We start from the raw sequence: 19,277 nt of genomic DNA on the forward strand, positions 1-19,277 counted from the left end.
TTAATATGAATTACAGGTGCCCCACCATCCCTCTTCATCCTCCCCACCAGACCCTCCATAAACACACACAACAGTAGCACAGAGAGACAAACAAACGACTCGCTCTTCAGACAATACTGGAGTGAAACTCAATTCGACGGTCGGCCGCGAAACGGTGCTAGCGTCACAACACTTAAGCTCTTTGATTAATCGGTTTAACTTCTGGAAAAAAGTTCACAGGAACTAACTACAAGCGGGACAAAGTCACGTCGCGAAATGCAGAAATCCCGACTTGGGAGTTTACACAACATTAAGGCTTCAATTTCTGTCTCTGTCTCTGTCTCCCTCCCTCATCCTTCTCGGTTTTAAAACGGGAATGTTGTGCATCAAGGAATCCCCATTTGTCTTGCTGGGGGATCTGTTGGCAGCTTGCTCAGTGCGCAAGCTCGGTGAGTGAAGGGTTTGCTACTTTTGCCGGAGAGTCACGCATTTCAATTTCACACCACAACAAACAGTGGCCTCTGCAACTGACGCGTTCTAATTACAGGCAAAACAAACAAACAGATTAACCATCTGACACCACTCTGCACTATCTCCAGACTTCTCTGTCTGCAAAAATGTCTGCATTTTGTCAAGACCCTTCCATGTTGTGAGGCTTTTATTCTCGCAATTGCTGGGGGCGGGTATGTGTTGCAATAATATATAAAGAAATAAAGAATTGTATGTATGTTGTTAAAACACTCGTCTCTAAATTGTCACTGTCCCACACTCAGTGCCAGAGGGGGAGACATTTCCTCCAATTTAACATTGGGGAGTGGGGGGGACGGAAACCATTGCCTTTGCTTTCTGCCGTAAGTTCTGTTCCCGAGGCTATCTCTCCATTATCTCTGTGGCAACCGCTCAGACTAAACCAGACTGTTTACAACCACACTGTCATATTTGACACCGCCTCCCACTCCACACCACACCCCCATGCCAACCCCAGCTCATTCAGTGCTGATACCCTCCTAATGCCTTTCTTACTTTTAGACTGGACTATTCCAATGTATTCCAATTGTGCAGTTTTTGTATGGGACTGCGGTCGGGCGACACCGAAGTAAATATCTCCAATTCTACTTGAATTCTACTCCAATTTGAGCCAACGAGTTTGGAAATTCGGAGGACGTTACATTAGCAGCTGTACATGGAGAGATGGTAGCACTGACACAGCAGATCATCAATATGAAAACAACTATAAACAGGGGGGGGGGGGGGGGGATAGGCTAGTGGTTCTGCTACTGGAAGTTCGGATGGCGGGATTCCCCTTCCCACCATCTGACAGGTCGGTGGGGAACACATCCCCGCTGACTCTGACTGCCCAGTATCCACTCCACACACCAATCAGGGTCAATGGGCGCCGCTCAGTCAGGAGGAAGTCCCACCTTAGCGGGAAGCCCCACCTTAGCGACAGGAGACGCAGTGACACGAGAGGAAGTTCAGGCAGATGCTGGGTCTCCTGCCAAGATTTTGGGATGGGGGGGGGGGGGTTTGTAAGTGACCAATTGGGGTGTTGGGGGTCAGGCTTGGTGCCGCGGGGTGCCAATGCCCAGGGGGCCACCAGATCGTAAGTGCAGGCTGTGGCGGACCTATATTTTTGGGGCCCTGAAGCTGTTCTGGGGGGCCCTTCGCAACCAGCAACGAGGTCTGGGTAACCACTGTTATCTTCTTCAATGGGGCTGTTCCACGACAGATCACCACAAGGCTATGTTCAAGCCAGCCTACGCTAGGCTAGACTAACCAAAACTCATAGGCTAAGGTAATGTAACACAATTTTACCATTATTTGAACACTTTTCATAATAAACACCTGTAATTTAACACAAAATCACCCTCTTATTACTTTTTCATAAATACTTGTAATATAGTATTAGCCTAGGCTATGCGGTCGTAGCCTATATTCCGTTCACCTCTTCATAAAAACAATAGGCTTAGGCTAATCTAACACCATTTCATCTTTATTACTTACCTTTTGTAAATATAACATTTATTTTTGAGTAGGGATAATTAAAATATTGTATCCCTGTGAACACTTTATTGAAAAAAATCTTGTCTAGATCGCTATCAGGGGCTGGTTTAGCACACTGGGCTAAATCGCTGGCTTTAGATGCAGACCAAGGCAGGACAGCAGCACGGTTCAATGCCTGTACCAGCCTCCCCGAACAGGCGCCGGAATGTGATGACTAGGGGCTTTTCACAGTAACTTCATTGAAGCCTACTCGTGACAATAAGCGATTTTCATTTCATTTCATTATCACGTTGAAAATTCACGTTAGCATTGTGATTGCTTTTTCAATGGCTCCCCTTTTTTGTTACGACACGTCATCAACTGTTTCTGTCATAAGTCTAAATAGTGTTTTTAATTATTTATAACTTTTATATTAAATATATTTAGAATGAAACATCCTTAATTTGAACATTTTTTCGTTTACGGCTAGCCTACATGATACTTTAATAACCTTTTAATTTTTATTTTAACTATTATTTTGTTTTGAATTACACTATATTATTAATTTTTTTAAAACCCCTTCTCATACAGTAGACCCAAAACTTTTAATCAATGTTAAAGTTGCTTCTGGGGCGCCACCGGGATTAGGGGCCATGAGGCTAAAACTTCATTAGTTTAATAGTAGTTCCGCCCCTGAGTGCAGGTTCGCTCATCGAGAAGGGCTCTTCTGATGGAGGCTCCCTCCCTCCCTCCCTCCCTCCCTGCCCTCCTTCTCCTCCCTGCCCTCCCTCCCCTCCCTGCCCTCCCCTCCCCTCCCTCCCTGCCCTCCCCTCCCCTCCCTCCCTGCCCTCCCTCCCTGCCCTCCCACCCTGCCCTCCCTCGCTACCTGCCCTCCCTGTCCTCCCTCCCTCCCCTCCTCTCCCCTGCCTCCCTCCACTCCCCTCCCCTCCCTGCCCTCCCTCCCTGCCCTCCCACCCTGCCCTCCCTCGCTCCCTGCCCTCCCTCCCTGCCCTCCTCTCCCCTCCCTCTCTGCCCTCCTCTCCCCTCCCTCCCTGCCCTCCCTCCCTGCCCTCCCACCCTGCCCTCCCTGCCTGCCCTCCATCCCTGCCCTCCCTGACGTCCTCTCCCCTTCCTTCCTGCCCTGCCCTCCCTGCCCTCCCCTCCCCACCCTCCCTGCCCTCCTTGCCCTCCCTCCCTCCCTCCTTCCCTGCCCTCCCTCCCCACCCTCCTTGCCCTCCCTCCCTGCCCTCCCCCTGCCCTCCCTCCCTGCCCTCCCTGCCCTCCCTCCCTCCCTCCCTCCCTGCCCTCCCTGCTCTCCCTCCCTGCCCTCCCTCCCCACCCTCCTTGTCTTCCCTCCCTGCCCCCCTGCCCTCCCTCCCTGCCCTCCTTCCCCACCCTCCTTGCCCTCCCTCCCTGCCCTCCTTGTCCTCCCTCCCTGCCCTCCCCTCCCTCCCTGCCCTCCCTGCCCAAGGCCTAAGCCTGTTCATTTTCATGTTTCCCGCACAGCAGGGAAATCCTCCCACCAGCTTAACAATTGAGGCTGGATGAGAAACGGCCCTTAAATGACCAATAATTAGCTACTTAAGAGCTTCAATTGGGGGCAAGGGCGGCCTTGAATGCCTCAGCACAAAATTACTGTGAGGTCGGGCCGGTCAGAAACCAAGGGTAAATCCCTTCCCTTCTATTTCACATTCGGCCCTGCCTAAAAAACCGGCGAGGAGCATGAAATTCAGGCATAGCATCACCTTTTTTGTATCATTGTGCTAAAAGCACAACGATGCCCAAAGCTTCAGGGTCACTTTTATCGATCCAATGTTTAAAAACACTCTAGTACTCCAACTGCCAGGCTGGAATTTGAAACCCATTTCTCGAGATTACTAATCTAGAGAATACTAGTCTGGTCCTTTACCGGTCTACTCTGTAAGTGGCACCAGTTCAGCAGACAACACTCTCACAAAGTCATACCTAATGAAATAGATATCTGACTTAGTCACCTTAATGTGACCTATAACTTCAGCTTTGCTATGGAACTCTCCAAGACAATGAAAGATATATCAATACAAATAATTATTTGAAGGCACTAGTAAATTGTTGAAACAAACAAAACATATTGAAACCACTTAATGACCTGGTAGCATTTATGGAAACAGGCTAATGTTAATATTCTGGGTTGCAATTGTGCTAGAATGATAAAATGGTTGAAACACATGTTCATGCCAGACGTTTGTAAGAATAACTCAGCTAGGGTGACTCAATGGTACAGTGGTTAGCACTGCTGCCTCACGGTGTCAAGGACCCGGGTTTGATCCCGGCTCCGGGTCACTGTCCATGTGGACACGTTTCCCCTGTGTCTGCGTGGGTCTCACCCCCACAACCCAAAGTTGTGCAGGGTAGGTGTATTGGCCACGATAAATTTGCCTCTTAATTGGGAAAAAAGAATTGGGTGCTCTAAATTTATTTAAAAAAAAGAATAACTTAGCTAATAATAATTGCTTATTGTCACAAGTAGGCTCAATGAAATTACTGTGAAAAGCCCCCAGGCGCCACATTCTGGCGCCTGTTCGGGGAGGCTGGTACGGGAATTGACCTGCGCTGCTGCCTTGTTCTGCATAACAAGCCAGCTATTTAGCCACTGTGCTAAACCAGCCCCTTAATTTGAAAAAATGAATCGGGTACTCTAAATTTAAAAGAAAATATAGAATTTAAAGTGCTGAAGGAGGCCATTCGGCCCATCGAGTCTGCACTGGCCTTTCAAAGAACAAACCCCTTCCCCAGTAGCCTTGCATTCCATTTCCCATCGGGTGCTTATCCAACCCCCTTTTTAAAGCCTCGATTGTATTGTCCCACCGCCCCCTCCACAAAAATCTCCGGTGGTACATGCCAGATCTTTACCACTCGCGGCATAAAAAGCTTTTCCAGGTATAACTATTGCTTCTTTCATTAACAACCTGTATGCTCTGGCTCTTAAACCATCTGCCAATGGGAACAATTGCTCCTTATCCTCACTGTCTGGACTCCTCATGTTTTTGTGCACTTCCATTAAATTTCCTCTTCACCTCTTCTTCAAGAAGAATAACCCAAGCTTCTCCAATCTACGATGTAACTGTAGCCATTCTTGTAAATCTTTCTGTACACTATCTAAAGCCTTCACATTCTTCCTAAAGTGCAGTGCCTAGGATTAGACACAGGACTCCAATTGATGCTGAACCAAAAAGTGTTCTAAAGATTGTCAAATGTTATGTGGCATACAGTTCCTGTGAATTGCCATGAGACATTTTACCATCTTAAAGTGCACTATAAATGCAAATTGTTGGTTTATAGAACTTCTAGATATTATTTTCTTATATGTTATGTATATGAATAGCGGCATCACTGACTGTAATAGATATTGCATTGCCATTGCCATCACACACCCTCATTGTCAAAGGGTTGCTAATCATTATACCATGATATCAACATGGGGCAAGGCAGGGAGGCAGGCCCCAAGAACAAGCACAGCCAGTACAGGAGCTGAACCCATGCTGTTTCCATTATACTCCAGCCAGCTGAGTTAACCAACCAATACAATTTCTTGCTCCAACGTACCTGTAGGGACTGTTGCAAACAGGACTTCATCCATTTGCTAGTGAAGTACATCAGGCTGATTCATTCATTTACATAAATAAAAGCAAATTACTGCGGATGCTGGAATCTGAAACAAAAACAGAAAATGCTGGAATTCATTCATTCATTCATTCGTCCATTCATTCATTCATTTCATTCATTCATTCATTCAATGCATTCATTCATTCATGTGTGCTCTGCCCAAAGGCAGGTCCTTGGCTCATTGTCTGCTGATGCTACATCCTGAGCTGAACAGACTTGTGTTGGCTTATTCTCTGTAGTTCTCAGATACAATTGAAATTTTGACCAACTATAAAACTCTTAAAAAGCTCATGGTTCAGTTTCAACTTCCAATGCACCTTTTCTTAAATAATCACACCTTACTTGGGGACTGGATCCTACTGTCTCAGCTACTAAAATTAAAATCTCATACAACATGTATTCTACCTGAAACCCAACTTCATGGAAAGGCATACCACACTAGATGAATAAAACGCTCCATGTGAAATGTCTTAATGAAGTGTCGGAAGTTAAGGACGGGGCGGCACGGTGGCGCAGTGGTTAGCACTGCTGCCTATGGCGCTGAGGACCCGGGTTCGATCCTGGCCACGGGTCACTGCCCGTGTGGAGGTTGCACATTCTCCCCATGTCTGCGTGGGTCTCACCCCCAAAGATGTGCAGGGTAGATGAATTGGCCAGGCTAAATTGCCCGTTAATTGGGAAACAAAATCAGTGTGTACTCTAAATTTTTTTTAAAAGGAAGTTAAGGACAACAAGTGGTTGTCACATTAAACCCTCTTATTTAAAGGGACAGCAAAGTAGCTATCTCCGAGACATGTGATCCGGCATTTGTTTGTTGTAAGTAGTGACTGCCAATAATGATTCTGTCTTAAGTTCTAAGAGGGATAAGCTACTGAACTAGGTGCAATATGCATATTATACAACTTAAAATGAATCTGTCGTGTTGATGTGGCACATGGGCTTATGACATTTTTCTCTCCTCTGATTACTAAATGGAAAGTAAGGAAATAAGTTATTTAAGTAGCAGCTTTCCTAACCTCTGAACTTTCCAAAGTGCTTTATAGCCAATTAATTACTTTCGAAGTGTCATCACTGTTGTAATGTAGGTGGAGGTCAATATGTGCACAGCAAGATTCCACAAACAACTACAAGGTGATGACCATGTAATCTGTGCAGGTGATGTGGCAGGTGATAGATAAGTATCAGCCAAGAGGATTTGACTGCTCTTCTTCGAATGGAGTCAAGGGATCTTTTATACTCACCTGTAAGGACAGACAGGCCCTTGGCTTCTCATCTCATCCAAAGAACACCACCCCCGACTGTATTGCTCTCCCTCAACACTGCCCTGAAATGCCAGGCTGGATTTTTGCAGCCAAATCCTCTAGCAAGGCTCATACCGATAACTCTCTGACTCAAGAGACGTGAGTGTTAGCTACTGAGAGGGCTGCCAGAGTACTTCCGACAGCTATGATTTGATCCAGTTGAATGAATAAATGGTTTTTCAGTGTCGGCTTGCTTTAATTAGTGTCACTTTTGTCTCTCAGTCTATAGGTTGTCGTTTAAACCTGCTCACCCCAACATGAGTCTAAGATTTTCATGTAAAATGACACTGTTGCACAGTGCTGACAAGAGTGTTGAGAGGCGACATCAGGCATATTTCTAGTCTTTGGGGTAAAACATTTGTTTGGATGTTTTGGGGACATAATTTATTAATTTGAAGTGTAATAAAAGTGAAATTGGAGTAAGAATGGGCCAATCTACTTGTGAGGATTAGTTTGCTTCAATTTGGACATTAGAAAAAATTGGAAGTACACCGTGTAATTAATGAACATTTGCTCCTGAAAAATAGATTTTGTGATGAGTACCTACGAAGACAGGTACTAATCAGATACACACTTAGCACTGACTATGATATATTAGTCTACTTTTGCAGGTTATTAAACCTCGTACTTGCCTCTCTGTGACAGAAATCAAGATCCCTCACTCTTGGGACCTTAACATTTTATCCTCTTCCATACCTCTTGCTGTCTTCATTCCTGTAAAACAACAATTATCATTTTGTTCTGCTTTGGGAACCCTCAGGGGGATTCCATGTTAATATTGACACACTCCCAGGAACTCTCTCAAATATTGACACACTCTCACAGACTACCTTTAAATATTAACTTACTCTTGGGATCCGCTAAATAACTATTGGCAGACTCTCAAAGACACTATTCAAATATTGGCACATTCTTGGAGCCTCTCTGTAAACACTGACACACTCTTGGGGACCGTCTGTAAATATTGACACACTCTTGGGGACCATGACAGATATTGACACACTCCTGGAGATGCCTACAAACAGTGATGCACACTCTGGGAAAGCCTGTCAAATATTGGCATCGATGGGACCTCTCTAAATATTTGCCACACTCCTAGTACAGTCTGTGGATATTGGCACACTCCCAGGAACTCTCCCCATAACTTCCAAATGCCAGTGTCAACTACCCAATTAAAAACATGTTCTCAATGGCACCTCACAATATTAACAATAAGCTTGTAAAATTTATTAAAATGTGGAAATCTGATGATAGAAAGAAATCTGATCACCTAATGAATGCTTGGGAAAAAGGCAGCACGGTGGCACAGTGGTTAGCATTGCTGCCTACGGCGCTGAGGACCCAGGTTCGAATCCCGGCCCTGGGTCACTGTCCGTGTGGAGTTTGCACATTCTCCCCGTGACTGCATGGGTTTCACCCCCACAACCCAAAGATGTGCAGGATAGGTGGATTTGCCACTCTAAATTGCCCCTTAATTGGAAAAAATAATTGGATACTCTAAATTTATTTTTAAAAAATGAATGTTTGGGAAGAAGTTTCTCAACCTCCTTGTTCCATAACCAAGCCTAAAGTTAAGTGACTGTGGTATGGGAATCTAGGGCAGCACGATGGTGCAATGGTTAGCTCTGCTGCCTCGTGGAACTGAGGACCCGCGTTCGATCCCAGCCCAGGGTCACTGTCTGTATGGAGTTACACGTTTTCCCCATCTCTGCATGTGTCTCACTCCAAAAGGATCTGCAGAGTAGGTGAATTGGCCATGCTAAAATTGCCCCTTAATTAGAAAAAAAACTAATTGGGTACTCTAAAAATTTTTTTAAATAAATAAAGTTACATTACAAATGTAGGTTTAATTTTGAGGGGAATGAGGCAAACAACTGTGATTTTATTATGTAAAACATAAAAATTACCTTTAGTGATATTAATTAATGAACGCTCATAACACAGTTATTTTACTGGACCGGTTAACCTATTTTAAATGGGAACCTAGAAGCAGTAGCAGACCAGACAGCCTCTCAAGACTGTTCCACTCTCTTTTCAATTAGATGATAGCTGGTCTCAATCCCATTTTCCAGCCAGTCCTGCATATCTCTTAATACCCTTACTCAACAAAAGTTTATCAATCTCAGTCATGATAGATGCAATTGACCCTTATCATCCACAGCCTTTTGGCGGAAGAGAATGGATTTCTACCTCCAAGATTATGGATGGAGGAATTCATCTGCGGACAACACCACAGAGTTTTTTGGACTTTACTATTCAAAATATTAACCTGAAGAAATAATTAGTATAAATGTCTGGTTGTGAGGGCGGAGGCTAAAGTGATTCTTTTAGCCATTTTTAAATTCCTATTTATGAAGGAAGGGAAATGTCACATTTTGTAATGGATGGCAGGATTGCAATTGAAGAATAATGGTGTTTATATTATCATCATTTGTTTTAATGACAAACCACTCTGTGGCATCTATAAGAGTGTCTGCAGCCAGGAGGGAATATACGTTATATGTCAAGCAGGCCTTGTGCTTCTTTCCCAAAGCACTACACAACCTACACGTATAAATGTACTTTCTAAGATAAGTAACCAGGAATATATTTAAAAGATTTTTTTCCACTTTATCCTTCACCAGACATAACAGCAGTGTCTGGAGCTGTCAGCTGGGGTGAACTGGTTTGACATTATAACTTTTGCTTAATTTTATAACCCTGTTTTGTATGAAGTTGTTTCATATGGAATCTGTTCTACCCTTTTTGGACATTAAGTATTAGGTGAAACAATGACTGATTTATTACCTCCTTCAGAATGGTTTAAAACTTTTATTTTCGATTATGATTATTTTTCACTCAATTTGGACTTTGTGATCTCCAGAAATGGCCATTCTTTATACAAATGGGAAAGACTGAGATTAATAGCCTGGGAACCAATATGGAACCAAAGCTTGTAAATGCTGGAAATCTGAAATGAAAACAGAAGACGTGGAAGATATACTGAAAAAGTTAATGTGCAGAGTGTACCCGTCATTAGAACTGGAGGCTAAATGATGAATAAGCCACTTTTATTGTGGAGATTTTTAAAAAAAAAATGTTTTTTCCTTTTAAGCACCTCATGGCGCCGAGGACCCGGGTTCAATCCTGGCCCGGGATCACTGTCTGTGTAGAGTTTGCACATTCTCCCCGTGTCCATGTGGGTCTCACTCACACAACCCAAAGATATGCAGGGCAGGTGGATTGGCCACGCTAAATTGCCCCTTAATTGGAAAAAAGAATTGCGGACTCTAAATTTAGAAAACATATACCATTATACTCCTTGAAGGCACTCCTCAAAAGACTTTGGCCACCATCCTTATATCCGCTTCCCTAGTTGGATGTTAAATTTTGCCTCACCACACTTTCTCTGAAACAGCTAGGAAAATTTTGTGACATCTTCACACAAAATATTTTAAAAATGTATTCATTGGATGTGGGCACCATTGGCGAGGACAACATTTATTGCCCATCCCTAATTGCCCCAGTGAAGGTGGAGGTGAGCTGGCTTCTTGAACGTCTGCAGCCCATGTGTTGTACAAACCGCCATAGTTCTGTTGGAAGGGCGTTCCAGGATTTAAATTCAACAGCACCAATGTCTTGTACAACCCAGGAGGCGGTCATCCAAGAATTGAACCCAGGACCTCTCACGCACACAGTCAATGAAAACCCCTAAGTGAGAATCATGCCCCTAGGCCAACAAGCAAACCGCTGTTGTAAGTTGTTGAATCACTTTAAGACTAAGGGCAAAAATGCTTACTCTTGTTATTAAGTTAGCACTCTGTGAGTTCAAGTGAAGACAAGTTAAGAACCTTGCGATATCCTGGATTTGATTATCTCTGAAGTTTATTCGTTTATTTAAAAGCATTATACAGAAATCTCAGAAATAAGACTTGAATTTGAAGGACAATGGATGTACATTTCTGTTATGTTGGGGATTGATATGAGAAATATTTCATGGCTCACCATTGTAGAGGATTTGTCCATATTAGCATGCATTTGCAATTTTAACACAAATTCAGATTCACCCAAAGCTACACCAAGTAACATAAATTTGTTGCTCTAAATTTGTGTTTGTAGCTGAGAAAGCAAATAATATTTAATTATTCAAGCTCCAATAATATTTTTTTAATGCTTTTTCAACCAAATGATTTTCTTTTTTTGCAACATGTGAGCTGTTTTGTCATAATCTCATTCTCATGCTATGTTACCCAAAGTATATTCAGCCCGACAGCACTGGTACAGTAAGACTTTATCAGCTTTTAATCACATAAACAAACGCTCCTTTCCTGGTAAATGGAGGCCACGCTGTTCATTTTTTTTCCTCTTTTGCTTAGAGTTAAAGACCATTAATAACCTTTCTGTCGCCCCCAAGTCCCGGCAGCACTGACAGGAGAGGAAGGCAGTGAGAAATTTATTTTATACTCATGGATTTGGGCCTTTTACAATGTCCAGCAATTGCCTTCACACAGCTCAGAGCACAAGAAATGCACAGTGAGCTCAGCCTAGATTTTATGCTCAAGACACTTCTCACAAACATCATGACCAACAGTATGTTGATCTCACGTTTCTCGGAGTGAACAGGCAACATGTTTACGTACATGACCCCTTAAAAAATTTTTGCGGGGCCACACATGCATGGCAACTTAAAGGGGCTGTTTTGAACCTGGTCTATGTGGGAACTTTGGGCTTTCTAGGGGAGAGTGCTATACCGAGTAATGACTAACATTTAGTATATCTGGTAAACTAATATAATTGCAAATATGGCGGGCTGGATTCTCCATTTCAGTGGCTAAGTGCTGCCTCAAACGGAGAATTTGCGGGAGTTCTACGATGGAAAAATCACCAGCGAACCCACACCGATTCCAGGACCGGTGAGGGGCTAGCACCGGCACCAGGTGAAACTCCCGCCTCACGTGCCAAAAACGTCCGGAGAATGCCCGGGTCCCTGGCCAAGTATGCTCAAAGCTGACGACCTGCAGCGATCTGATGTGTTATCTGTGTTGGTCTAACATCGACTGCAACTGGATGCAGTAAAACGAGAAACAGGCTTCTGACACAGGAGATGGTCCAACACTGTTTTATTGAACCTGTTGTTTGCTGTACATAATCTGCTGCGGGTTGACACTCTATTAACCTAACTGATAACCTCCTACTGGCTTGACCAGACTAGCTCTCTATCACATGGTGATGATGTTCATTGGCCTGTGCACTGTGACTATCTCCCTAGCCGTGTCCTGTGAGAGAGGGAGAGCCTTAATGTCCTGTGGGCTTTATAGCGGTGGTGTCCTGTCTGGTGATTGGTTGTTCTGTGTCATATGTGTTCATTGGTTGAGTGGATATTATGACACGGTCCTGCCGTCCAACATGATGCCGGCCATGCGTGGACTAGACCAGCCATCCTCGACTACACATGCCATCCCCTGGCCACCCCCCACCAGTCCCCCCCCCCCCCCAGCCAAAGAACAAACAACACAACAGCACTGGAACAGGCCCTTCAGCCTTCTAAGCCTGTACCAGTCGCGATACCAATCTTTTCCCAAACCCTCAGTACTTCCTTGTGCCGTATCCCTCTTTACCCATCCTATCCATGTGTTTGTCAACATGCCTTTTGAACACCGTTAATGTATCTGTTTCCACAACCTCTCCTGGCAACGCGTTCCAGGCACTCACCACCCTCTGCACAAGAAACCTGCCTAGCACAGCTTTCTAAATGTTGCCCGATGGACCTTAAACCTATGCCCCCTGGTGACTGACCCGTCCACCCTGTGAAAGGGTGCCTGCCCATCCACTCTATCCATGCCCCTCATAATCTTGGAGACCTCTATCAGGTCACCCCTCAACCTCCGTCTTTCAAATGAAACAGTTTGAGTCTATTCAGCCTCTCCACATAGCTAACACCCTCCAGACCAGGCAACATCCTGGTAAACCTCCTCTGAAACCTCTCCAAAGCCTCCACATATGCTGGTAGTGTGGCAACCAGAATTGTGCGCAATATTCCAAGTACGACCTCACCAATGTTCAATACAACTGCAGCATGACTTGTCAGTTTTTATATTCGATGCCCCGTCTAATGAAGGCAAGCATTCCGTTTGCTTTCTTGACTACCTTGTCCACTTCTGTTGCCTTCAAAGATCTGTGGACCTGGACGCCCAGATCTCTCTGACTTCCTATATTCCTAAGAGTTTTACCCATTTACGGTACATTTCCCCTCTATGTTAGACCTACCAAAATGCATTACCTCACATTTGCCCGGATTAAACTCCATTTACCATTTCTCTGCCCAAGTCTCCAACCTATCTATGTCCTGCTGTATCCTCTGACAATCCTCAACACTATCTGCCTCTCCACCAACCTTGGTGTCACCCGTGAACATACTAATCAGACCGGCTACATTTTCGTCCAAATCGTTTATGTACACTACAAACAACAGGGGCCCCAGCACAGATTCCTGTGGAACATCACTAGTCACAACCTTCCATTCAGAAAAACATCCCTCTACTGCTACCTTTTGCCTTCTGTGACTGAGCCAGTTCTGTATCCATCGCGGAAGCCGCACTGGCCAATGGCACGGATCCTGGCAAATGTGAGGGCGCTGAACACAGTCCGCAGCCGCCACGTCAGGTTCCTGGCTGCTGCAACCGCACATGTCCCGCGTCGACGGCAACTTGGCCCATCGGGGGCGGAGCATCACAGGAGGGCCTGCCGATGACACGCCAACGGCGTTGCAATGACGCACGGTGTGCAACGTGATGACGCCATTTCGGAGGTGGCGGAGCATGGCTGACCAGCGTCAAACCGGCGCCGGCCCTGATTTGGGCGTCGGGGCCCATTCTCCGCCCGATTGCCGATTACGACATCTGCATCGGGCAACAGAGAATCCAGCCCGGCATCTTTATAAATTTAAGGATGTAAAATTTGGGATGCATAAAGACATTTATAATTGATGGTTTTACCCACTGCAATTGTTTATTCGGTCAAATAAAGTGTAATTTTGTGGTATGATAGAGAATCATCCAACCAAGGCTTTAAGAACATGTTTCTCAAGAGTTCACTGACACGACACAGCCTTGTTTAAGCAGAGTACAGATTGAAGAATTGACCACTGAGGTTGGTGCGGCATGACTTACAGGCCCTTCTCACAAAATTCCCTTCTGGCTCTGTACGCCGTTCTCTGATGAGTGCTCCAGCCAATCGAGTCTGCTTCCTGGGAGCTGCAACTTGCAAACATTTCCGCAATAAAGTGAACAAAAAGTTTGTAAAATTGCACAGGATGGTCATAACTTTATCAAAGGGTAATCATTAAGAAACAATATCAATTGTTGATGAGATGAAGCACACATGAAGCAACAACATACCAGTACCGCAGTTTCAACTCTTGCCTACAATATTAATAATGAACACATTCATGCTGTTGTATGAGGTTTCCCCATCTGCTATTTTAACAAAACTTTTAAGTTGTTTTCAAATTAATGGGTTTAAAAGTAAAATAGCTAACAACTGAATTTCAGAGGGTGTTTCATTTATCTGCTGCCCTTGTCCTTCTGGGAGGCAGAGCTTGCTGGTTTGGAAGGTGCTGTGCAAGGAGCCATGATGAGTTGCTACAATGCATCTTGTAGATGGTGCATACTACTGACACTGTGCACTGGTGGTGGTGGGAATTAAGTTGAAGGTTTTTTTAAAAATTCCTTTATGGGATGTGGGCTTCGCTGGTTAGGCCAGCATTTATTGTCTATCCCTAGTTGCCCTTCAGAAGGTGGTGATGAGTTGCCTTCTTGAACCGCTGCAGTCCATGAGGTGTAGGTACACCCACTGTGCTGGTGTCTGAGGTGCCAATCAATTGGGCTGCTTTGTACTAGATGGTGTTGAGGTTATTGTGGGCCGCTTTATGTTCAGCCGTAATGAGCTCCAGCAGGGTGGCCTCTGCCCACTATCTGGGAAGCTTGTACTCCACGGGTCTTACGGGGAGATCAACAATGGTTTTCTTTGTGGTCCTTGTGGGAGATATAAACGCCTCCCCCACACATTTCCCCTTCCTCCACCAACAGTGAGGACCTTCTGCCCGAGGCTGTGCGTCTGCCTGTGGCAGCTCTGGGTCAGGTGGAGTGTATCGGTTTGCCAACCATTGTCTCCTGGCTGACCTCCGAAGAGTTATCACCGGGACCTCGGTCCTGGACACGATGTCGTCCGCAGGTGCGGACATTTCTATGTCCATCTCCAATCTGGAGTCATCCTACGCCTGCCGGACCAGTCGCTGTGATGAAGATTGCTGGGCCTCCAGGCTGAGGGGTGGTTCCTGGCACAGAGGAGACGTCAATACTGCTGGCTGGGCATTGTGATGTGCGGGCTCACGATTCTTCAGCTGGTCCAAGTGCTTTCGCTGAACCTTTCCCTGAACCTGGACTTTTCTGAGACTGGATCCATTCTCTCCAGCACGACACCTGGGAGAAAGGACCCCGTCACCAAAATTGTCGGCATAAACTGCATCCCTTACTGAAATTGCTGCCCTGCCTGACGTTCTCGAGTCATGGTGCTGCTTTTGTGTCTCCTGCTGCACCTCCAATTTCATGTCGAGGCTCGGAAATATGAGACTCAAGCGTGTTCTCAGCCCATATCACCCACAACCTAAAGATGTGCGGAGTAGGTGGATCGGCCATGTTACATTGCCCTTTAATTGGAAAAATATAATTGGGTACTCTAAATTTATTTTTTAAAAATTTCTCATTCCATTACCAGTTCCACAGGAGCAATACCTGTTGTTGCATGTGGTGTTGTGCAGTCATTAAAAAGGAACGTGGCAGCCATGTATCCATGAAACCCATGGATTTTTTAAATGCCCCTTTTGAAGGTCTGGACTGCCCTTGCCACCAGACTGTTGGAGGAGGGATGATACGGAGTGGTTCTAATCTGCTGAATGCGGTTTTTCTTTGTAAATGCGGCAAATTCATCACTAGTCAACAACATCCTATTATCTGTTACCAGGACCTCAGTGATCCTCAGGTTGTGAGACATCAACTCCATACTTCCAGACCGCCTTGATTCATTGCAATTCACATACCCCCATAACCGGTCCACAGCAGATGCTATCTTCCTGACCCTACTGTAGCCACCAGGGTTGGCCACTTCCCGAGTTTAAAATGGAGATCCGCAAAGAACACAGGGGAAAATGGACAGGCTCAGAGAAGCAAGCAGTTTGCAAAGTTTTCCTGTATATTTGACTCGCAGAAAGCAGACAGCATTGAAACCAGCAATCTGAATATTAATGAGTGATTTCCAGGCACAATAGCAACAGTTAGGATAATCGAGGTAAAACCAGACTTCTCAGCGCCAGCAGGAGTCCAAGGCAAAAGAAGCTAACGAGCACCCAAGGACCGCCCAGCGATCGGGAAATAGCCCCAGTATTGGGGGAATTCAAACCGATCGATTGGTACGTGATCCAATCGATTGGAGTCAGGTACGGGGTCCGCCCAAAAGGGCGCGAAGCCCCTGGGGCCTATAAAAGACAGGTCCCAAGTTCAATTCACTCTCTTGGCAGTTTCTCTCGATAGACTTCTCAGCAGGGTCACGCAGCCGACCAAAACAACACTTGAATTGCCTTGCAGCTGCACCAACAAGTAAGTGTCCAGTCAACGCACGCTACGAGATAGGCGCTCCTGATCCTTAGTCCGTACCAGTTGGAAGCCTGCAGCCCAGGATTGAACAAGAGGCCATTGCTCCCTGACCCAGTGGGTTCTTTTCCAAAGATAATTTTGGCCTGTAGCGGTAGAAGTAGCTTAGTTTTGTAGGGTTTATGCATGAGTAGCGATTGACTGTGTATATAAGAAATGTGTTTTGATTTGTACCTTACTAACTGGTGTATTGAGTTATTGATCGGCACTTGAACTTGAACCTCATGGTGGTATCATAAAGATACCTGGCGACTCTAGAGCAAGGGAATAAAACAAAGCCAATTGAGTGTAAAGCACACTCACCAAAACGAGCAACACTACACTCATTCCTAGAGCATCTCGACAACAAGGACTCCTACATCAGACCCCTATCCATTGATTACAGCTCCGCCTTCAAGACCATAATCCTAGCCAAGCTCATATCCAAACTTCAAAACCTAGGACTTGGCTCCTCCCTCTGCAACTGTATCCTTGACTTCCTGACCCATAGACCACAATCAGTATGGATAAACTCAAGGAACACCTCCTCCACGATAGTCCTCAATACTGGGGCCCCGCAACGCTGCGTGCTTAGGGCCCTGCTATACTCCCTAGACACACATAACAGTGTGGCAAAATTCAGCTATAACTCCATCTACATGTTTGCTCATGACATGGTTGTAGTGGATCAGATCTCAAACAACAATGAGTCAGAGTAAAGGAGGGAGATAGAGAACCTAGTGGAGTGGTGTAACAACAACAATCTCTCCCTCAATGTCAGCAAAACTAAGGAGCTGGTCATTAACTTCAGGAAGCAAAATGTCATACACACCCCTGTCTGCATCGATGGTGCTGAGGTGGAGATGGTTGACAGGTTCAAATTCCTAGGTGTAAATATTACCAACAATCTGGTCCACAAACGTCAATGCTACAACCAGGAAAATACAACAGCGCCTATACTTCTTTAGGAAACTAAGGAAATTTGGCTGCTACTAAACCCCCCAACCCCTCCGAACCAGGCAATTACCACCCGGCAAGCCACTCACATCATGAGAGTTTTAAATTAGTTTTTTTACACTCTCACATCCCCTCAACTTGTAAATATTTCCATCAATTTGCGCTCACGCGACCTCTGCCTGAGAGGGATGGAGCATCATGGAGGGGTGGAGCACAGTTGCGTTCAACCCACTAATGAGATATAAATCCATGTAAATGATGGCTCTGCAAAGGTCCGCTGGCGCAGGGTGTGAACTTCACTAATGCCGCCAGCGAGGGGCCAGAGCATGGGCATTGGAATCAGCGCTGGGCGCAAATCGCGATTGTTGCATTACCCGCTATTCTCTGCCCGATCTGGCTGCCGGCTTCTGTGGCAGAGAAGTCTGCCCAATTTCTCCCTATTTGACCCCAACTAAATTCTTTGCAAATTATTCTGTAGCCACTTTGCAGCTGTCCACCTGTTTCCAACACAAATGTAGTGCAAATAAGCGCGGGATTCTCCGTTCCCATCTTTCTCAGTGGCGCACTGTTGGTGGGGAAACAGAATTTCAACATTGGAGAATTCCAGCTTCAATTAATGAAGCAATGTTCTTCTCTATCGAGGTGATTCGCAGGTGATTACCACCACACGGAAGAGTGAAGAAGGGAGCAAAGTCATTAGGCAAGGGTAACCAATGACAGATCTTTAAAAATATATTTTGCAGTTTATTTGCCAATAATACATAAAACTCTGTGACGGTAATTATACTCACATATAAATTAGTTCCAAGCATTTATTTTATACATTTAAAGTACCCAATTATTTTTTTCCAATTAAGGAGCAATTTAGCGTGGCCAATCCACATCTTTGGGTTGTGGGGGCGAAACCCACGCAGACACGGGAGAATATGCAAACTCCACACAGACAGTGACCCAGAGCCGGGATTCGAACCCAGGTCCTCACTTCTGTCTCTTGTCTCTTTCTGCATCACAGTTTTTAAAATTGAAGTTTGCCTATAGTTTTAAAGCTAGCTTAATTTTAAATTTGGCTGTTGAAGGGGCAGCATGGTGGTGCAGTGGAAAAAATAATTGGGTCCTCTAAAGTTTTTTTTTAATTTTAGCTGTTCATTTCAACAGGTGCAGTTGTGGAAGATTTTTGAAATGTTCCCTTTTATCCCGTTGGTTCTGTTATCCTGTGCAATCCTATTCAATTACCTTGACCTTAAATGCTCGCACGCAACTTTCAAAATGTCTCTGCCTCTCTATATCCCTTTCCCCTTATTGGACGCTTCTTAAAATCTACCTATCTGATGAAGCATTTGGTCCTTTTATAGGGCAGCACAATAGCGCAGTGGGTAGCACTGTTGCTTTGCAGCACCAGGGTTCCAGGTTTGATTCCTGCTTGGGTCACTGTCTGTGCGTTCTCTGCACGTTCTCCTGGTTTCCTCCGGGTGCTCCGGGTTCCTTCAGCAAGTCTCGAAAGATGTGCTTGCTAGGTGAATTGGACATTCTGAATTCTCCCTCTGAGTACCCGAACAGGCGCCGGAGTGTGGCAACTAGGGGATTTCCACAGTAACTTCATTGCAGTGTAATGTAAGCCTACTTGTGACAATAATAAAGATTATTTTGGGGCAGCACGGTGGCACAGTGGTTAGCATTGCTGCCTACGGCGCTGAGGATCCGGGTTCGAATCCCTGCTCTGGATCACTATCTGTGTGGAGTTTGCACA

Source organism: Scyliorhinus canicula, chromosome 16 (assembly GCF_902713615.1).
Source record: "Scyliorhinus canicula chromosome 16, sScyCan1.1, whole genome shotgun sequence".
Lineage (NCBI taxonomy): Eukaryota > Metazoa > Chordata > Chondrichthyes > Carcharhiniformes > Scyliorhinidae > Scyliorhinus > Scyliorhinus canicula.